Genomic DNA, 19,754 nt, shown 5'->3' on the forward strand with positions numbered 1-19,754 from the left:
TTTCAACCGTTATTAGGATCTATTCAAACTCTCAGACCAAACCATGCTATATATTTCGCCATCAGTATATAAAATAAGAAATCATAGCATGGATCTGCAGGCTAGTTTTGTTGGGGAATCGTCTTCCACGAACCGGTACTCTGCTTTTAAAAATCAAAAGGGAAAACATGACTTAAAATTATGCCATCTTGCAAACCAATCAAAAATCGCAATGACATATTTCTAAGTCGTTGGCATACTTGAGAACACTTTTTTTTTAGTCGTAGCAAATAAATTACACCACCTAATTTTTTTCCAAAAAAGCGCGGCAAATAGAGAGAGTCTTTGAATAGAGCCGTGGCACTTAAAGGGTTAAATTATCTTTCCAACGATATAAATTCATTTTCAACCTACAAAATAAAAACAACTTTCTTGTCTCTTCTTTTCATCCTTTCTTTTACTTTTCATCATTTGTAGCACGATGAAATTAATATCTTTGTTAATTTTTTTGTCAGAGTATATTTCTAAAGTATGAATTTCACTTAGAGAACAATAATTTCCGATGAATACTGAAATTCCGCTCTCAACAACCGAATCTTTTCACCTTCATTCTGGGGGTTAAAAAGCGAAAAAATCCAATTTTCAGAATAACAAAATGCTCTTTAGAATATTGTTTTGGTATAAAATATATCTAAAATTTGCTGCTATAATTAATCAGATTGAAAAAATATCAACATTATACTATTACTAGATTTAAAGCCATAAAACCAAACCTACATTCTCGGGGCTATTACGAAAATGGGAATCAACTTCAAGGACCAAAAAAATAGCCTATCTATCAAAAGTAATGAAACTAACCCCTGGGAAAGGATTTTGGGAGTTCAAAATTTCGTTGAAAACATTCAATATTTTTTTAAATGCAAATCTACATCTTTCAGGTCCGATTCAAATTTCACCTACATTCTCGGGGTTAGGTGCTGTATACAACTATTCTATTAACAATAGGTTTTACTAACGCCTTAATTTTTGAAAGAAAATGCAATTTTAGAAATCAGTTGTTACCAAAACACGACGACAAAAAGATTTGATTTTCCATGCGCATTTGTTTTGAGCTGGGTCTTTACAAAAATATTGACCTGCCAATTTGTGAGTTAAGGGCTCTGAGCATAGTCAAAAGATCAGTTATGAGATTTGAAGATAAAACTTGTGTTTTGAGTTCCTTTACACTGTCTTTAAAAGTTCTTTGTGAATTTATTCTATCAAGAGTAATTAGCAATTTAATTACAAAAATGATGTTATGAACCTGAAAAAGACGTAAATAAAACGTTATATTACCCTCTTTTACAAAAAGTGCTTAGTTTTAATGGGTAATTAACCTTTTTGTTTCAATGTTTTTTTAATTATCTGCAAAAGATTGAACTATCTAAGATTTTTCTGAAAAATTTTCTAAATTGGTGTATCAAGAGTTATGACTCTTTTTGTAAGAAAAATTGGGATGAAAAAGCCACTATTTTCAAGATTTTGAGACAAAGAAGGTTTTACAAAAATTTTCCGAAAAGCTATTTTTAGTTTGGTTAAAGATACATCATCTAGTGCTAAAAATCTTTTCAAAATGTCTTTTCTTCGCCGAAAATAAGGTCCCCAAAGTTAAATACTTGTCTTCGCGAAATGTCTTCATTTTCTTCTTCGTCGAATTTTATTTGTTTTGAGCATGTCTTTTACATTTTTGTTAGGACCTTGACAATTTAGGAGATTAGGGCCGGAATCAAGAGGGCCGTCGTAGACAGGGCCATAATTTACTATTTTACCTTAATCCGGCGTTAATTTTCACTCGACTGGTAAATTATCAACATTTTATGATCCAAGATGAAAATAAATCAATATTTTTGCTCCGAACCCGAATCTTCAATTAAATCATCAACTTAGGACGTATAATGGAAAATCCAGCCAATATTGTCTATTTTGAAGGCAATTTAGCAATTTTGTAGATTTTATATCTAATTGGCGTTTTACCTCAAAATTTGACAGTGAGTGATTGAAGGCCTGTGTAGAGGGTAAATTATAGCAGGCTTAAAAAGGGCCGATAATGTAGCATGTTTTGAAACGCCTTGGAATTCGAAAGATAATTTCTAAAATTTCTAACATTTTCCAATACAAAAATTTTTCAATCATCACTGTACATATGATTAGTGCGTAAAGCACTGAACTCTGAGTGATGTACTTTTCAGTTTTTTAATGGAAGACAGCTTTTAAAATATTGATATATGGCTCTGGTTCTTTACTAATCGAGCAGTCTTATGGCATTGATTTACCGTGTGGTTATAAAATTTTACTTGCCATTTTTTATAATTTACACCTCTTTTACTAATTTTAAACCAGCATGTCTTAAAGATTTCGTTTTTAATAGGTAATTACCATATTACCATAACGATTCTTCAATGCTTATTTGTTCAGTACACGTTCTTTTTTCTTTCGTGTAAAAGTATCTTGGCGACACATGCTTCCATTTTTAAACATTGCAATTCGAGTCAAAACAAGGTCGAGTAGAGTCAGTACAATCCTTGCAATTCAGATTTTTCTGCTATGCTTTTTTATTCTGAGGAAAAATGTTTTCTTCATTAAATTGGATGCGACAAAAAACATCTTATTGAATCGAATCTTCAGAAACTAAAATTATACATTGGGTTGTTCCATTAAAAAAACCATACAGGGGGGGGGAGTGGACGAACCTTTTCAAGTCAAAAAAATTATTGAGAATGTGTCGATACCCCCTGGAAATGGCGAAATTTGTAAAAGTACCCTTTGAAAGATTATTTTCATACCTTAAAGTGAGGGTGGACGAATTAAAATCAATCTTTTACCCCGTGGAAATTTTAGAATAACTTTTTACCCCCTTGGAAAAATGAAAAAAGACCCCTTGGAAATTTTTCTTGGATTACCCTCTGGAAATGTTCGTCCACCCCCTGTATGGATATAAAATGGGATTGCCATTCAATATCCTCTAAAGTAAAAGGTCTCATTTTCCATTAGCAAACAATAAATAATATTTGTTAGAATATAAAGTCTATAATTTCCGTGGATAACCATCTAGCATGTCTCCCAGAAAAGATTCTCCCTCTTTGAAACGATTCTTCTGAAGTTCTATTAACTCTTAAAGAATCAATCATTTTGCAATGGAAAGAGGAAGGATAAACTTAAATCTTGAGGGGTCATTTGTGAAACTCGGTCAGCTAGATCAAAAGTTTTGGTGTAAATGCTAAAACATTGGGCTTTTCCAGAAAAAATTTTTTACCCCCACTGTTGAGGATATTGATTTTTCGAAGTATTGAACCCCCTGGATATCCTACTTTATTAGTAAAGACCCCCTGGATATCCACTCTTAAAAATATGCTCAACTCCCTGGATATCCTCTCTTATAAAGATGCTTACCCCTGGATATCGTATTTCTTACTTGAAAAGACACTTCACCCCCTGGATATCCGCTCCCTTGTAGATATTTAACCCCATGAATATCCTCTTTTGAGCAAAAATCGTACCCCTGGATATCCGATATCCTCAACAGGGGGGGGGCACGGACTATTTCTGGAAAAGCCCATTACTTCTCAAAAAAATCGGGAAAAGGCGAAAAATAAGGGTGTTGAATTTATTGTATGACAATGGCACAAATCTTTTTTAATTCATCAGGAAATGTATTTCCATTTTTACCAAAGCACTCTTATTTACACGACTAATCATTCCCGCAAAGGCGCTTCGAATCATTTGAGGGTCGAGATTAGCTGAAACATTTTTGATTGAAGCGTTCAATTGATCAAGGGTCTGGGATTGCAATTTTGTGAAAGTTGCTCCCAGATTCGTTGTTTCGTGTAACCCCACAAAAAGAAATAATATAGTTGATAGCATCAGATATTTGATTTCAGACCTCGAAAAAACCGTTGGTAAAGAGGTGCACCCTTGTTAACTTCTATCGATTAACTAAAAATTGATTCACTCGAAAACTGCAGGAGATTCGAGGGGCAAATTCTATTTGTCAATTCTACACCCTATTTTTTGCATAATAGCAAAAAACTGCCCTGATCTAAGGGGTGTCCCATGAAAACCTGTTTTAAGGCTTTTACTGAATCTCGGACGCTAGTCTGCATACGTAGCGAGTTTATGTATTTACCATTTTGAGGACGGTGTAGAGAATGAGTGTTGTGAGGTTGTTCAATGATTTGATATAAGTTTCTTCTGTTAAAAAACCATTTCAAAATGTGGCGTGAGCTACCCTCACAACCTTCTCTGATTAAATGAAAATTTCCACAGCTTTTATAGCATATCAACATGTCAAAATATCTAACAATGTCATTAGGGAATACAATCATACAAAAGAAATAAGAGGGATTTCTAGATAAGCTAGAAATCCCTAATGACTAGATAAATTACAAACAAATTCTTGTAAGTCATTTGGGAATTAATACGTGTATCAAATAAACTATTCATTTTAAATGTAAACAAAATTCCGCATGTCATTTGGGAAAATGACGTCAGTTCAGCAGCAATTAAACACAAAGAAAAGCTCCTTTGGTGGAGCGTGCGTCGAAGTCAGTAATAACACAAGATGTTTTACAATATACCCCTCCCCTTAACGAACGTTGGGAAGTTCAAGTCTGTAGATCTTCGAAGCGGGTCGGAGGTATGTACCAGCATTCGTCTTTACATACGCCATTCGAATTCGATTGTCTCGTCCGGGTATTGTTTCCACAATAATACCAAGTGGCCATTGTCCTCTTGGTGCATCCATGTGCAGGAGGACCATATCACCAACTTGCAGGTTTCTCCTTTCTTCGACCCATTTGCCTCTTGTTGTCAGTGTTGGGAGATATTCAGATCTCCATCTATTCCAGAAGTGTTCTAAGCACATCTGAATGTGCTTCCATCGTTTGCGATAGCATTTTGTTATGTCCAAATCTTTGTCTGTATTGAGTAGGACTTCTGCGTTGTTGAATCCTTTTAGCAGGTGGTTCGGTGTTAGTGCCTCTAGTCTTTAGGATCTTCACTGATTGGAGTTAGTGGACGACTGTTCACGATATTTTCCACTTCAGTTATGAATGTCATAAGTTGAAATTCGGTTAATATTAGATTCTTCAAGGTGAATTTCATGCTTGTTTTGACGGTTCGAACTAGTCGTTCCCAGGCTCCACCCATGTGTGGCGCCGATGGAGGGTTGAATTGCCATTCAATCACCCTGAGTGAACAAAATTCCCCAATCTTGTGCTGGTTCAATTTTCTTAGTTCTTCTTTGAGCTCGTTTACCGCACCTTTAAAGTTCGAGCCACAATCCGAGAGCAGCTTCCTTGGTTTCTGTCTGCGACTGATGAAGCGTTGGAGTGCGTTTAAAAAATCGTCGGTTTCCATACTTTCTACAACTTCAAGATGGACGCATCGGACCGTCATGCATGTAAATAGTGAAACCCAGCGCTTCAGACGTTTGCGACCTTGTTTAACGAGGATTGGTCCAAAGAAATCCACACCAGTATTGGTGAATGGTGGTTGGTTGAGTTGCATTCTGCTGTTAGGTAAGTCAGCCATCATTGGAATCTCAGGTTTGTTTTTAAATCTTTGACATTCCACGCATGCTTTGATGACTGTTTTGATTACTTGCCTTTGGCTAACGTTGATCGGTTCTGTGGTTGTTCTGAGATAAGCAACTGCACCATAGGCGTTTTCTGATGCATCGCCAAAGATATGTAGTTGAATCTTGGATGATATTGGAATGTTGTAGCATCTCTCCAACTTGAACATGTCGATAGTGGATAGGCCAGATTGCCATTTGTTCCACTTTCTTTGAATTTCGTAGTTGACTGGTTCATCCCAATTTGTGCCATCTTTCCATACATCTTGTAGTATCATCTTTGCAGTAGTGGTGAAAGGTGAAAGAAACCCCAGCGGGTCATACAGTGAGCTAACAACGCTAAGGATTCCTCTCTTGGTTGAAGAAGCGTTCACAATGTTTGGCAGGAATGTTAGCACATCTTCTTTGGTATTCCAAGTGATGCCAAGTGCTTTAGTAGAATGATTTTGTCCATCTTCCATCTGAATGTTTACTGAAGGTGATATCAATTCTTCTGGTACATTCTTGAGTAGTTCTGGGTCGTTGCTAACGAACTTTGTTAAGCGATTTCCGCCCAGCTTTGTGATGTCGATAACTTCTTTGATAAGTTGTTGACCAGTTTCGATGTTTTCTGTAGATTTTAATAGGTCATCCACATAGAACGATCGTAAGATTGTTTCAATGGTGCTTGGGTCGAAGTCTTCTAAATGATCCCTTGCACATCTTTTTAGAGCATAATTGGCACACGTTGGTGAGCATGTTGCACCCATGATATGAACCAACATTTGGTAGGTGTCTGGTTGATCAGGTGAGTCAATATCTTCTTTCCAAAGGAACCTCAATGATTGTGTGTCCTCTTGGTTGACTTTCACTTGATTGAACATTCCTTCAATGTCTGCGGAAAATGCGAAGTGGTGTGTTCTGAATCTCATCAGTACTCCAAGCATATTGTTAAGCAGGTCTGGTCCAGTGTATAGAGCATCGTTTAAGCTTGTTCCTTGAAACTTTGCAGCTGCATCAAACACAAGACGAATTTTGCCTGGTTTGTTTGGGTTGAAGACGCCATAATGCGGCAGATACCATGTTCTTGGGTGTGCGGTAGCTGCCTCTTCTGACGTCATCTTTCTTGCATAACCAATCTCAAGATATTTGGTCATACTTTGGTCGTAAAGCTTTCGAAGGTTTGGTTCTCTTTTCAGCTTGTTTTGAAGTTGGTGGAATCTTTTCTCGGCCACGGTACGGTTGTTTGAAAGTGTTACATCTTTCTTCCAAAGCATTGGTACTTGATACTTTCCATCAGCGAGAACAGTTTCCGATTCCAGCTTTTCGTGACACCGTTTATCCTCTATCGATAGGGCTTCGTCACGGTCTGATGGGTTTGTAATAAAGTCTTGATCCCATATTCTTTGTACACAGTGATGGAGATCAGCTTCTGGTTCGATAACAATTCTGTTCATTGATACCGTCTCTGGTTGTCCACTGGCACCGAAGAGGGTCCATCCAAAGATTGTTTTGATAGCCAGTGGTTCGGAATTTTCTCCTTCCTTGACTTCCAAGGGTATGTGGACGGATGGAACGTTTGCTCCTATGAGAATTCCAATTTCTTCATAAAGAGCATTGTGTAGTTTTATGCCTTTCTCCTCCTTCATCTTTTTCATCAATGTTGAAGGATATTGCTGCTTTGGCATGTGGAAGCTTGATTTTGGCACAATATAGCAGTGGTCAATGTTGACGCCGATTCCATCATCTCTGTTTTCGACACGCATTGACGTTTCTTTGACTTTAGTTTTTGTCCCAATGTCATTGATTGTTGTTATGGTGATCTTCTTGTCTTTTCTCTTCAGTTTGAGTTTCTTGGCAACGTCATCTCTGACCAAAGTGCTTTGACTACCTGTGTCCAAAAGTGCGTAGGTAGTGATAGATGAAGAATCCAGTCCTTGAAGCTTTACTGGAACGACAGAAAGATACACTGTACCAGATGGTTCAACAACTTGAGTGTTTCCTGAGAACGATTCTTTTACATGTTCAGTGAAGTATTCATGTAGCGTGGTATGATGACGTTCATCGCAACCAGCGTTAAAACAATTGTTCTTTGATTTGCATTTTGAAGTAAAGTGATCCTTCTTCAAGCAGTTGTAGCAAAGATTCAACTTCTTTGCCATTTCAAAGCGTTCTGGTTGATCCAGTGATACGTATTTTGGACATTTGTGAATTTGATGCTCATCCTTGCATAAGTAGCATTTGTTGCTTGACTTGTTGTCTTTGGATTTTGTTTTTGTTCCTTGTTGCCCTGTTCCTTTTCCATCTCCAATTTTGCCAGACCAATTTGATCGATGGCCATTGTCATTTGATTGATTTTGCTTCCCTTGTCCTTGTCCATTTCTTGAATCTCTTTGATCTTTATGGTCCCTGTGATCCTTTCTATCGTCATTCTTTCTTGGTAGATAAGAGTCTTTGGATGCAAGAATCCTTTCTTGAAGCCAGGCTTCCAAGTGGGTGAGATTCGGTTCACAGGATCTTCTCAGGGTAAGACAATAATCAGCCCATTTATGTAGCAGGTACTGCGGAAGTTTGGTGCAGGCTTGTCGGAGTATGTCTGTGCTGTATAGGTCGGAAACATAGTTTAGTTTTCGTAGCGTCACCAAGCAATCACTTAGTGTGTAGTAGAACTCGGTAAGCGAAGTTTGATCTCTGTTGCCAATTGGTTTATAGTCGACAATCTTTGTGATGACGGACTCTGCAATTCTTGATCGTTGACCAAACATGTACTTTATTCTTCTGAGTGCAAGGACGTAGCCTTCATGGTCATTTCTGAAGCCTTGGATCGACCTCTTGACTTCCCCTCGTACAGCTTGATGTAGATAGATGCATTTCTGAAGCGTGGTCAAATATCCTTGGTTGTGGACAAGATCTCTAAAACTGGTTATGAATTCTACGTAGCTTGATGGAGTGCCATCAAACCATGGTATTCTGATCCTTGGTAGACCTTGCTGTACAAACCATGTGGCGAGTGTATCTTCCATTTTATTACCAGCCAGTTGATATGGTGGTTTGTTGATGTCGAGCTCATCTATCCATGCATCGACCTTGTTAGAGTTGATTGGTATAGATGAGTGATCTGTAGTTGTTTGATTCTTCGGTACTGCATCCTTTGGCGCATGTTCTTTTGGGGTACTGATAATCTGGAATGGTGATGGATCCACTCTGCTACGTTGTGGTTGAACATACGTCGATTTGTCGAATGCATTGGAAAATGTTGTGCAAGTAGGAGCTATGGTAGTCACGAATGGATTAACCATAGTTGTTAGTGGCAATGTTGGATTGGGTAGAAATCCTGGTGCAGATACATTTAGGGTGCTTGCTGGTTGTGTTGTTATTGGAGCCAAATTTTCAAGCTCCTTGGTGATTTCCTTTTGTGCTTCGTCCATTCGGAGGAATTTCCCAAGTAGCCAATCTGATCCACCAGCTTCCGAAGGGGGATTATCTTTTAGCAGTTCAAGATAATCATCGATCTTTGATTTGATGTTGTCGGTTTGAAACTTCATGTCATCCATCCATCCTTCTGTATCATCACCAAGATCTTCAAGTTTTTGGATGATGACGTGAGCTTCTTCCAAAACAAGAATCATCGAGTCGTACAATGAGCGAATTCTGGTACGACTGCCATTCATCTTCATGATTTCCTCAATCAAGTTGATTCGTTTGGTTATTGAGCCTTTCTTTCCTCCTCGTTTTCTGCGAAGACTCGCTATCTTCAGATCCACAGACATCTGGTCTCCAGTTTCACTAGTGACAGACATCGTTTGGTGGTTGAATGTGAGCAGTTGATTTTGTCAGCGACGATCGAAGTTGAAAATGTGAATGGAGCCTAACCAACAAGCTCTCTGTTGATGTGTTGACTTGACAGCTAGAGTCGAAGCAGTTGTACCGACGTGCAAGCAGCGGTCTGTACCAAGGTAACGTTAGCTTGACTCGTACTGAAAACACCAGATTGTTTCCAGTTGTTGACTTGACAGCTCGAAGTTGAGGTGTGAATAGAGCCTACCAACGAAGCTCAGTTGAGGTTGACGACGTGACGTTTGATAGACAGCGTCGAAGCAGTTGAGTTGACGACGTGACTTTTGATAGACAGCGTCGAAGCAGTAGAGTTGACGACGTGACGTGTGACAGACAGCGTCGAAGCAGTTGAGTTGACGACGTGACGTTTGACAGACAGCGTCGAAGCAGTTGAGTTGGACACTTCACAAAACAAAGTTGAAAGTGTGAAAAGAGCCTTACCAATGAAGCTCAGTTGAGTTGACGACGTGACGTGTGACAGACAGCGTCGAAGCAGTAGAGTTGACGACGTGACGTGTGACAGACAGCGTCGAAGCAGTTGAGTTGGACACTTCACAAAACAAAGTTGAAAGTGTGAACAGAGCCTTACCAACGAAGCTCAGTTGAGGTTGACGACGTGACGTTTGATAGACAGCGTCGAAGCAGTTGAGTTGACGACGTGACTTTTGATAGACAGCGTCGAAGCAGTAGAGTTGACGACGTGACTTTTGATAGACAGCGTCGAAGCAGTTGAGTTGAACGCTTCACAAAGTAAGTTGAAAGTGTGAAAAGAGCCGTACCAATGAAGCTCAGTTGAGTTGACGACGTGACGTGTGACAGACAGCGTCGAAGCAGTAGAGTTGACGACGTGACGTGTGACAGACAGCGTCGAAGCAGTAGAGTTGACGACGTGACTTTTGATAGACAGCGTCGAAGCAGTTGAGTTGAACACTTCACAAAGTAAGTTGAAAGTGTGAACAGAGCCTTACCAATGAAGCTCAGTTGAGGTTGACGACGTGACGTTTGATAGACAGCGTCGAAGCAGTTGAGTTGACGACGTGACGTTTGACAGACAGCGTCGAAGCAGTTGAGTTGAACACTTCACAAAACAAAGTTGAAAGTGTGAACAGAGCCTTACCAATGAAGCTCAGTTGAGGTTGACGACGTGACGTTTGACAGACAGCGTCGAAGCAGTTGAGTTGAACACTTCACAAAACAAAGTTGAAAGTGTGAACAGAGCCTTACCAATGAAGCTCAGATGATGTTGACGACGTGACGTTTGATAGACAGCGTCGAAGCAGTTGAGTTGACGACGTGATGTGTGACAGACAGCGTCGAAGCAGTTGAGTTGACGACGTGACGTTTGATAGACAGCGTCGAAGCAGTAGAGTTGACGACGTGACGTGTGACAGACAGCGTCGAAGCAGTAGAGTTGACGACGTGACGTGTGACAGACAGCGTCGAAGCAGTAGAGTTGACGACGTGACGTGTGACAGACAGCGTCGAAGCAGTTGAGTTGACGACGTGACGTTTGACAGACAGCGTCGAAGCAGTTGAGTTGGACACTTCACAAAACAAAGTTGAAAGTGTGAAAAGAGCCTTACCAATGAAGCTAAGTTAAGGTTGACGACGTGACTTAGATAGACAGCGTCGAAGCAGTTGAGTTGACGACGTGACGTTTGACAGACAGCGTCGAAGCAGTTGAGTTGAACACTTCACAAAACAAGTTGAAAGTGTGAAAAGAGCCTTACCAACGAAGCTCAGTTGATGTTGACGACGTTACTTTTGATAGACAGCGTCGAAGCAGATGAGTTGAACACTTCACAAAACAAAGTTGAAAGTGTGAACAGAGCCTTACCAACAAAGCTCAGTTGAGTCGACGACGTGACGTTTGATAGACAGCGTCGAAGTAGTTGAGTTTTTGCAGTTGGAGTCGAAGCAGTTGTACCGACGTGCAAGCAGCGGTCTGTACCAAGGTAGCGTGGCTTGACTCAAAATGAAAACACCAGGTTGTCCTCAGTCGCAAAACTTGAAGTAGACTTCAAAGAAATTTGGATGTAGATAGAGTCTTACTGTTGCAATCGAAGTCTTTGCAGATGGAGTCGAAGCAGTTGTACCGACGTGCAAGCAGCGGTCTGTACCAAGGAAGCGTGGCTTGACTCGAACTGGAAACACCAGGTTGTCCTCAGTCGCAAAACTTGAAGCAGACTTCAAAGGAATTTGGATGTAGATAGAGTCTTACTGTTGCAATCGAAGTCTTTGCAGATAGAATCAAAGCAGTTGTACCGACGTGCAAGCAGCGGTCTGTACCAAGGTAGCGTGGCTTGACTCAAATCCAACCAATCTCCGTTGACCAAACCAGCAATCACCTCAATCCACCAGCCAGCAATCCCCTCGATCCACCAGCCAGCAATCCCTCGATCCACCAGCCAGCAATCTCCGTTGATCCAAACACCAGATATCACCGTTGATCCAACAACCAGATCTCCTTTGATCCAAACCAAGAGTCGAAGCAGTTGTCCCGACGTGCAAGCAGCGGTCTGGACCAAGGTAACGTGGCTTGACTCGAACCAACCAAAGAATAAGAAAATATGATCTTACTCTTTAACAAGAAAGCAGCATTCTTCTTTCATCATTATGCAGCTACTAATTTTGAAATCTTTATGTAGAGAATGAGTGTTGTGAGGTTGTTCAATGATTTGATATAAGTTTCTTCTGTTAAAAAACCATTTCAAAATGTGGCGTGAGCTACCCTCACAACCTTCTCTGATTAAATGAAAATTTCCACAGCTTTTATAGCATATCAACATGTCAAAATATCTAACAATGTCATTAGGGAATACAATCATACAAAAGAAATAAGAGGGATTTCTAGATAAGCTAGAAATCCCTAATGACTAGATAAATTACAAACAAATTCTTGTAAGTCATTTGGGAATTAATACGTGTATCAAATAAACTATTCATTTTAAATGTAAACAAAATTCCGCATGTCATTTGGGAAAATGACGTCAGTTCAGCAGCAATTAAACACAAAGAAAAGCTCCTTTGGTGGAGCGTGCGTCGAAGTCAGTAATAACACAAGATGTTTTACAATAGACGGTGGAGTGCCTAAAGCGATTTGGAAAGACCCACAGTTCTGACCCTCAGTTCTGACCCCTCTGTCTAGGACGGTAAAAGTGCTGATTCACTGTCCTCCTTAGTCAGTCAGAATGTAGACGAATAACAAGCTAACCACCTCCGTCGCTGAACAACACACATACCTTATCGGCCAAAACTTAGCCTTAATTTTAGTCGGCCTTTATTATTAGTCGGCCCTAATTTTAGTCACCTCGTCAAAATTTAGTCACTAAGGGCCGACTAATAATTAAGACCGAACTTTGTTAAAGTAATACCGATATGAAAAGTGGGTTAAGGAAAGCTTAATTATAAAGTTTTAATTTGGCCCAAATTTTTAGTCAACCCAAAGTTTAGTCACCAAGCCAAAATTTAGTCACTGAGGGCCGACTAAGTTTTGGCCGATAAGGTACATAAACTCGCTAGAAATTTGTAGATTGGGGGATCAAAAACCTTTCAGCTTTCAGGCTAGATTGCATGTCTGAGTAGGCTGCTTTCATGGTCTAACGGATTCATTCTCCTTTTATACTACAATCTGTGGGCGTATAGAGGTATAAGTCATAGCTGGAAATTTCTCCTTTGTGTGATCTGAGCAATAGCATCAAGGAAGGGAACATATTTGTCGAAGATTCTGGGAATTTAGTTGAAACAATTTGAATTCGAGATTTTGGTGAATTTCTTTCTAAATAATAAACTTGAAAGTTTTAAATATCACATTTTTTGTTGTTACTCAATGCTGCGTGGATTTCTGATGTCGTTAACCATTTTATCCAAAAAACTCTTTCCAACCTTTGAAGAACCATCCCTTGCAATCAGAGGCACTGAAAAAGTAAAAGTAAATATAATTTTAATATATTATTTTCTGAGCAATGAACTTTTGCTGAGCTTCTCCCCAGTTGTTCTTATTTTCAAGGTTCCAGGCTAAAAATGGTCCTTCCCCAGCTGACACACAACATTGTTTCAACGTTCATCTAACGCTACATGGACGTTATGAACATTAGATAAACGTTGAAACAACGTTGTGTGCCAGCTGGGTCGATTCTCTTCATTTTCCTCTTCAACAGTAGCGTGGTGGTCGGAGGTTTAGGGAGGTAATTGCCGGTTTTTAGGGGGGGGGGCGAAGGACAAGGGGTCAAGAGGTCCCTCTGATCACTCTTTTTAGCTTCTCTTTACTTTTTGCTTTTTTCGTATACGTTGTCGCTTCTCTCGCGTAAATTCTATAAACTTATTCTGCTTTTAATAAGGTGTGCCAAAGTCGCTACTTTTGAAAATTATTAATTTTTTGGTTGATCCACCACGCTACTGACTCACAAGGGTTAAAAATCTTCCTAAATATATTCTACATGAAGTTCGAACACAGAAGTGCTTCATTTATTTTGGTTAAAATTAATGTTTTCTAAAAATACATTTTCATTGTCTTGCAGAAAATACGCAAAATAATGGGTTTTTCCAGAAATAGTCCGTGTCTCCCCTGTTGAGGATATCGGATATCCAGGGGGTTAACAATTTTTGTTCAAAAGTGGATATCCAGGGGGTTCAGTATCTACAAGGGAGCGGATATCCAGGGGGAAAAGTGTCTTTTCAAGTAAAAAATACAATATCCAGGGGTAAGCATATTTTTAGTGGATATCCAGGGGGTCTTTACTAATAAAGTAGGATATCCAGGGGGTTCGATACTTCGAAAAACCAATATCCTCAACAGTAGGGGTAAAACAATTTTCTGGAAAAGCCAAATGGAAGGGAGAAATTTTACTCAAACTGATATTATCCCGTAACATTGTCATATTATCATAATCATATCTGTGATTTGGCTTTTTGATAGCTATTGGTTTTTGTTTTTTAACTTACCAAACGGGCTTATTTGGTTCATCTTCGTCGCCTTCTGCCTCATCGAAAACCGGCATGTCGTAAATCTGACCGTCAATGACGTCAGCAAGCTCCATTTTCGGCTGACGGTTATTTTCCATTGGGTAACCATTGGCGACCAAACATAAAGCCAAGATGGGTTCAGCTTGGCTTACACTAGCCGTCACCCGGCGTGCCAAAGTCGCTACTTTTGAAAATTATTAATTTTTTGGTTGATCCACCACACTCCTGCTCACAAGGGTTAAAAATCTTCCTAAATATATTCTACATGAAGTTCGAACACAGAAGTGCTTCATTTATTTTGGTTAAAATTAATGTTTTCTAAAAATACATTTTCATTGTCTTGCAGAAAATACGCAAAATAATGGGTTTTTCCAGAAATAGTCCGTGTCTCCCCTGTTGAGGATATCGGATATCCAGGGGGTTAACAATTTTTGTTCAAAAGTGGATATCCAGGGGGTTCAGTATCTACAAGGGAGCGGATATCCAGGGGGAAAAGTGTCTTTTCAAGTAAAAAATACAATATCCAGGGGTAAGCATTTTTAGTGGATATCCAGGGGGTCTTTACTAATAAAGTAGGATATCCAGGGGGTTCGATACTTCGAAAAACCATATCCTCAACAGTAGGGGTAAAACAATTTTCTGGAAAAGCCAAATGGAAGGGAGAAATTTTACTCAAACTGATATTATCCCGTAACATTGTCATATTATCATAATCATATCTGTGATTTGGCTTTTTGATAGCTATTGGTTTTTGTTTTTTAACTTACCAAACGGGCTTATTTGGTTCATCTTCGTCGCCTTCTGCCTCATCGAAAACCGGCATGTCGTAAATCTGACCGTCAATGACGTCAGCAAGCTCCATTTTCGGCTGACGGTCATTTTCCATTGGGTAACCATTGGCAGCCAAACATAAAGCCAAGATGGCGAAAATGATGACTATTGTAGACTTCATACTAAAAAGTGAACGAGGGCAAATGAAAAAATGAATCCGGATGTATGAAATTTATAGAACGGTCCTAGAAAAGTAACGGACAACTACCGTAGTGCAGTGGTAGAGCATCCGGCTACAGTGCGTAAGGTTGTGGGTTCAACCCCCAGCCGGGTCATACCAAAGATTTCCAAAATGGTACTTGATGCCTCTCTGCTTGATGCTCAGCGATTAAGAGACGGATCAAGGGTAAGTGGAGCAATCTGGGGAGAAAGAGTGGCGCCCTCCCCTACCTTTGGGTAGATAGCTATCAAAAGAGGAGCCTTCGGGTCGCCTTCTACTGCGGTCGCAAACTTACTTACTTACTTAACGGGCTTTTTCGGAGAAGAATGTTTTACCGCTACTGTCGAAGATATTAGCCAGTTTATATGTGTTTTTTTTAGTGACGAAGATGGTTAGCTTCTGTTTTGTCTAGATCCTGTTTGACTGAGGATGACGGTAAATCATCACTTTTGCCGTCCTCAGTTTTTCGGGATTTTCCAAATCGCTTCAGTCCGCCGTCCTCAAAAGTGCAAATTCATAAACTCGTTATTCATCTTCGAGGCATCGAACTGCCTGGATTATTATAACGTTTTATGGACCCCGTAATATCCACTTGACACTTCACCCTTTCACCACACCACGTCCACTTTTTTGTAAATTTTAAACCCTTGGATATACCAAACCCAAAAGATAGAGATCTTGTGTTTTCTGGACCGGATACACTTTTTTTTTATAAGAACATCCGAAAATTTTTGAAACCTTTGGATGTTCTTAACTTTTTGGGTTTTAAGCCTAAAAATGTTCTTTTATACTAGTTATAAATAATAATAAACTAATAAATTTTTACTTATTTTCACCATTTTGTGACCATTTTTACCTATTTTTCTAAGATAACGGGGTTTGTTTTTAGTCTACAAAGCCTTAAAATGTTCTTAACTTGTTCTTAACATTTTTGCCATCGAAGCCTTATATTCTTATATAGTTTGTTCTTATAAAAAAACGTACATCCTGTTTTTTTTTATAGTATTAAAACTTTGGAATTTTTAAAAACTATTCGTTTCTTCGTCTGTCATCAATTTTTCTTGGGATTGGATAATACATGACTCAAATCAACTAATTTTAGTAGATTTGACTCGCAAAAGCTCGGAAAATATACGGAAAAGCTTGGTGCCATTCGAATCAATCAATTATCTAGAAGGATTATCCTGATCCCGAAAAATTTCAAAACTCACCTTGTTATTGCGAACAAAATTGCTCTTCAAATGGTCAAATGTTGATATTTTACATGCTAATTTATTTTGATCGTGCATTTTCTTCTTGTCAGGACGACAGGACCTTGAAATTCGTTGTTGATATCCTTCAATTTTCCTTAGTGTAAAGGAACCTAATGAATTGACACTGAAAAAGCCTTTGATTTACAAAATCTCTTTTTATAATAAACCCATATCAAAACGATTAATCCTTCTTATACAGGGTGTCTGGAAAAAAAGTATCGAGTCGTACCACTTCTATAGAAAGAAAGTTCTTGTGTGTAGTGTTTCACTAAATTTGCAATGTTTATCAAAGTTTTTCTCTGTGTCATATAAATTGTCATGAGACATCTTTTATGAATATCTTTTACAAAAAACAATTCTCAATAACTTTAACGTCATGAAAATTATAAAGAAGTTAATTCTTTTTAATCATAATGACGGTTGTAAAAATAATTATTGTGTAGGTAGATATATAGCAAGCTAGACGACTAATTCAGATATATTAGAAATAAAGCAAAAAGTAATAAAGGGAACAATTTTAGTCGTCTAGAAACCTTTGTGCACTAACTCCAAACAAAAAAAAAGAGTCAATATCGCAATTAAAATTTTTTCCCGCTCACAAAAAAATTCTTGAAAATAAAATGTGTGTGGATTTGTGTGTTAAAAGTTTTTCATTTGAGTTGATTTTATTTTGAGAGTTTGTTGCTGCTTGATAAATTGTTTTCTCGCTACGCAAGTTTCTGCGTAGCTAGGCCCGGTATCTATAAGGCTGGAACACCAGATTCTTCCAGTCGTTTATACAAACTAAATCCCGTATCATTATTTGTGTTTATTATTAGTATTGCATGCATTATAAACGACTCCAGTCTAGATATTTTCTTGCATTTTGTTAAACACACGCAACAACCTTCTACTCAGAATCATGTTCGAACTCGATACTTTTTTTCGGAACACCCTGTAGAGCTTCATAAGTTACAGTGGCGAATATCAAATTTTCCTAAATTTTCCAAAATACCGTTTTTAAACTAATTTCCCTTAAGGACATAAAAAACGTGACGTCATAATCAGTACAACAGCCTCGTAACAAAAGATAATAACTAAGCTTCCAAGTTGATGATGATGATGTAATTAAGAATCTTTTACACCTCAGCATAGTTTGCAGAGGGTTATGAACCCCTCCGTATTTATTTCATCTCCCCTATATACCCATACCACCTTCTGTAATGAAATTTTTACCCCTTGTTTCTTTTTTAGAAAATCTTTTCTATGCATAGTGCGGAAAGGGGTCTGACCCCCCCCCCCTTCTTGGCATCCCCCAACCTTAAAAAATGCCTATCCCCCAAGGATTTTGGACAAAAATATCTAACAAATGTATGTGAAATATCTTTAGAGAGAGAAAGCGAAATAATAAACTTCTTTCTTCTTTTTGACTCAGACCACTCTAACAGAAAACTTCCTCATAACAGTGCTTGAAAATAACCTACAATATATATGTAAGCCCCCATTCTTAAACTATCCCCTTCCTTGCTATCCCCCTTTTTTTCATGAAAATCCCCCCCCCCCCATTAAGAAAGAGGGGAAGGAACTATGCTATGCACCACGAAAATAATCAAAGAGTATTAAGTATATATGCAGTCACGAGCTAACAATTTAATAATTTAACTTTCAAACAGACTGTCGCAATTTGTATATAATAAAATTGAACACAATTTCCAAGCTCTTCCATAGTGTGCTCCCCCCTAAATTAAGGGGGGGGGGTAGTCTAGCAAGCTAGACGACTAATTCAGACATATTAGAAATAAAGCAAAAAGTAAATTTTAGTCGTCTAGAAACCTTTGTGCACTAACTCCAAACAAAAAAAAAGTGTCAATATCGCAATTAAAATTTTTCCCGCTCAAAAAAAATTCTTGAAAATAAAATGTGTGTGGATTTGTGTGTTAAAAGTTTTTCATTTGAGTTGATTTTATTTTGAGAGTTTGTTGTTGCTTGATAAATTGTTTTCTCGCTACGCAAGTTTCTGCGTAGCTAGGCCCGGTATCTATAAGGCTGGAACACCGGATTCTTCCAGTCGTTTATACAAACTAAATCCCGTATCATTATTTGTGTTTATTATTAGTATTACATGCATTATAAACGACTCCAGTCTAGGGGGGGGGGTTGTTGATTTGGGTTCAAAATCTTTAGGTGGGACATCCGATTTTTTGGATTTCAGGGGGAAACAGGATTAGGTGGGACCTGATTTTTTAAGGTGGGACTAAGGTGGTTTGGTTGTAAAATTGAAACATCTTATCAACATCAATCAATGATATATAACTTTAGTAGTTACCTTTTACTATTGAAACCTAGTGGATAATCTTGTACATATGACCTGTATTATACTTGAAAGAAGACTTAAGTTTTGCTTCCTAAATTCTGCTGGGAATTCAAATTTTTCGAAATCTTGGTGGGGGATAGATATACTTAGTGGTGGGACCATGCATGATTGATTCTAGGTGGGGGTTTTAATGTGTGCTGGAACCTTATTTTTTTGGTGGGACCTGGACCCCCCTTGCACACTATGTCTTCATTTTTTCTATTTGATGCAAAAGGCGAGACCAATTTAATTTGTTGTTCTACAGGCTGATCGCTAGCAAAATATGAGTCGGTTGGTCGGTAAAATGAAAATAAGATTTTCATTAACCCACCAAGGACCAAGGTAATTAGGCTTTAGGTAATATTTTCAAATAATCTTGGTCGAAAATTCATCATTCAAATCTTTGATGAGAGTTTGTAATAAAATAATTTTTTAGGCAAATTTGGGCCAAAGTTCGGATTTGTGGAAGTTGCTTCATTCAATTATCTTTACAGGAAAGAAAGGATTGTTTTGTTTCTGCCCAAAACTCCTTGGAGCTCCTTAGCTCTAAAACATCGGAAAGCCAACGTGAAACAAGTTGCATCATGTTTTCAAGCTTACGCATCTCTATGCTATTTATCTTTTCTTTTTCGTTTGAACATTAATTTTCACTCAGCATGCTTTCGAATAGCTTTATCTGGTAGGTCCATTCAGTATTTTTCCTGTTTTTTTATGAGCATACTTGTTTTGAAAACAGACTTCGTTTTTTTTGGCTTATATTTTGAAATCAAGCTCAAATCTTTTATTTTTCTGAGGGACCTTGAGTTT

The 19,754-nt window shown here is 38.4% G+C and overlaps 1 protein-coding gene across 1 annotated transcript in view; it reads left to right on the plus strand.

The window, feature by feature from the left end:
* LOC136797911 (F-actin-monooxygenase MICAL3-like) overlaps nt 1–19,754 on the plus strand; it is a 59,935-nt gene that overhangs the window by 29,771 nt on the left and 10,410 nt on the right. The gene's annotated exons all lie outside the window — the stretch shown is intronic.

This window comes from Clytia hemisphaerica, unplaced genomic scaffold (assembly GCF_902728285.1).
Source record: "Clytia hemisphaerica strain Z4C2 unplaced genomic scaffold, Clytia hemisphaerica genome assembly, whole genome shotgun sequence".
Taxonomy (NCBI): Eukaryota; Metazoa; Cnidaria; class Hydrozoa; order Leptothecata; family Clytiidae; genus Clytia; species Clytia hemisphaerica.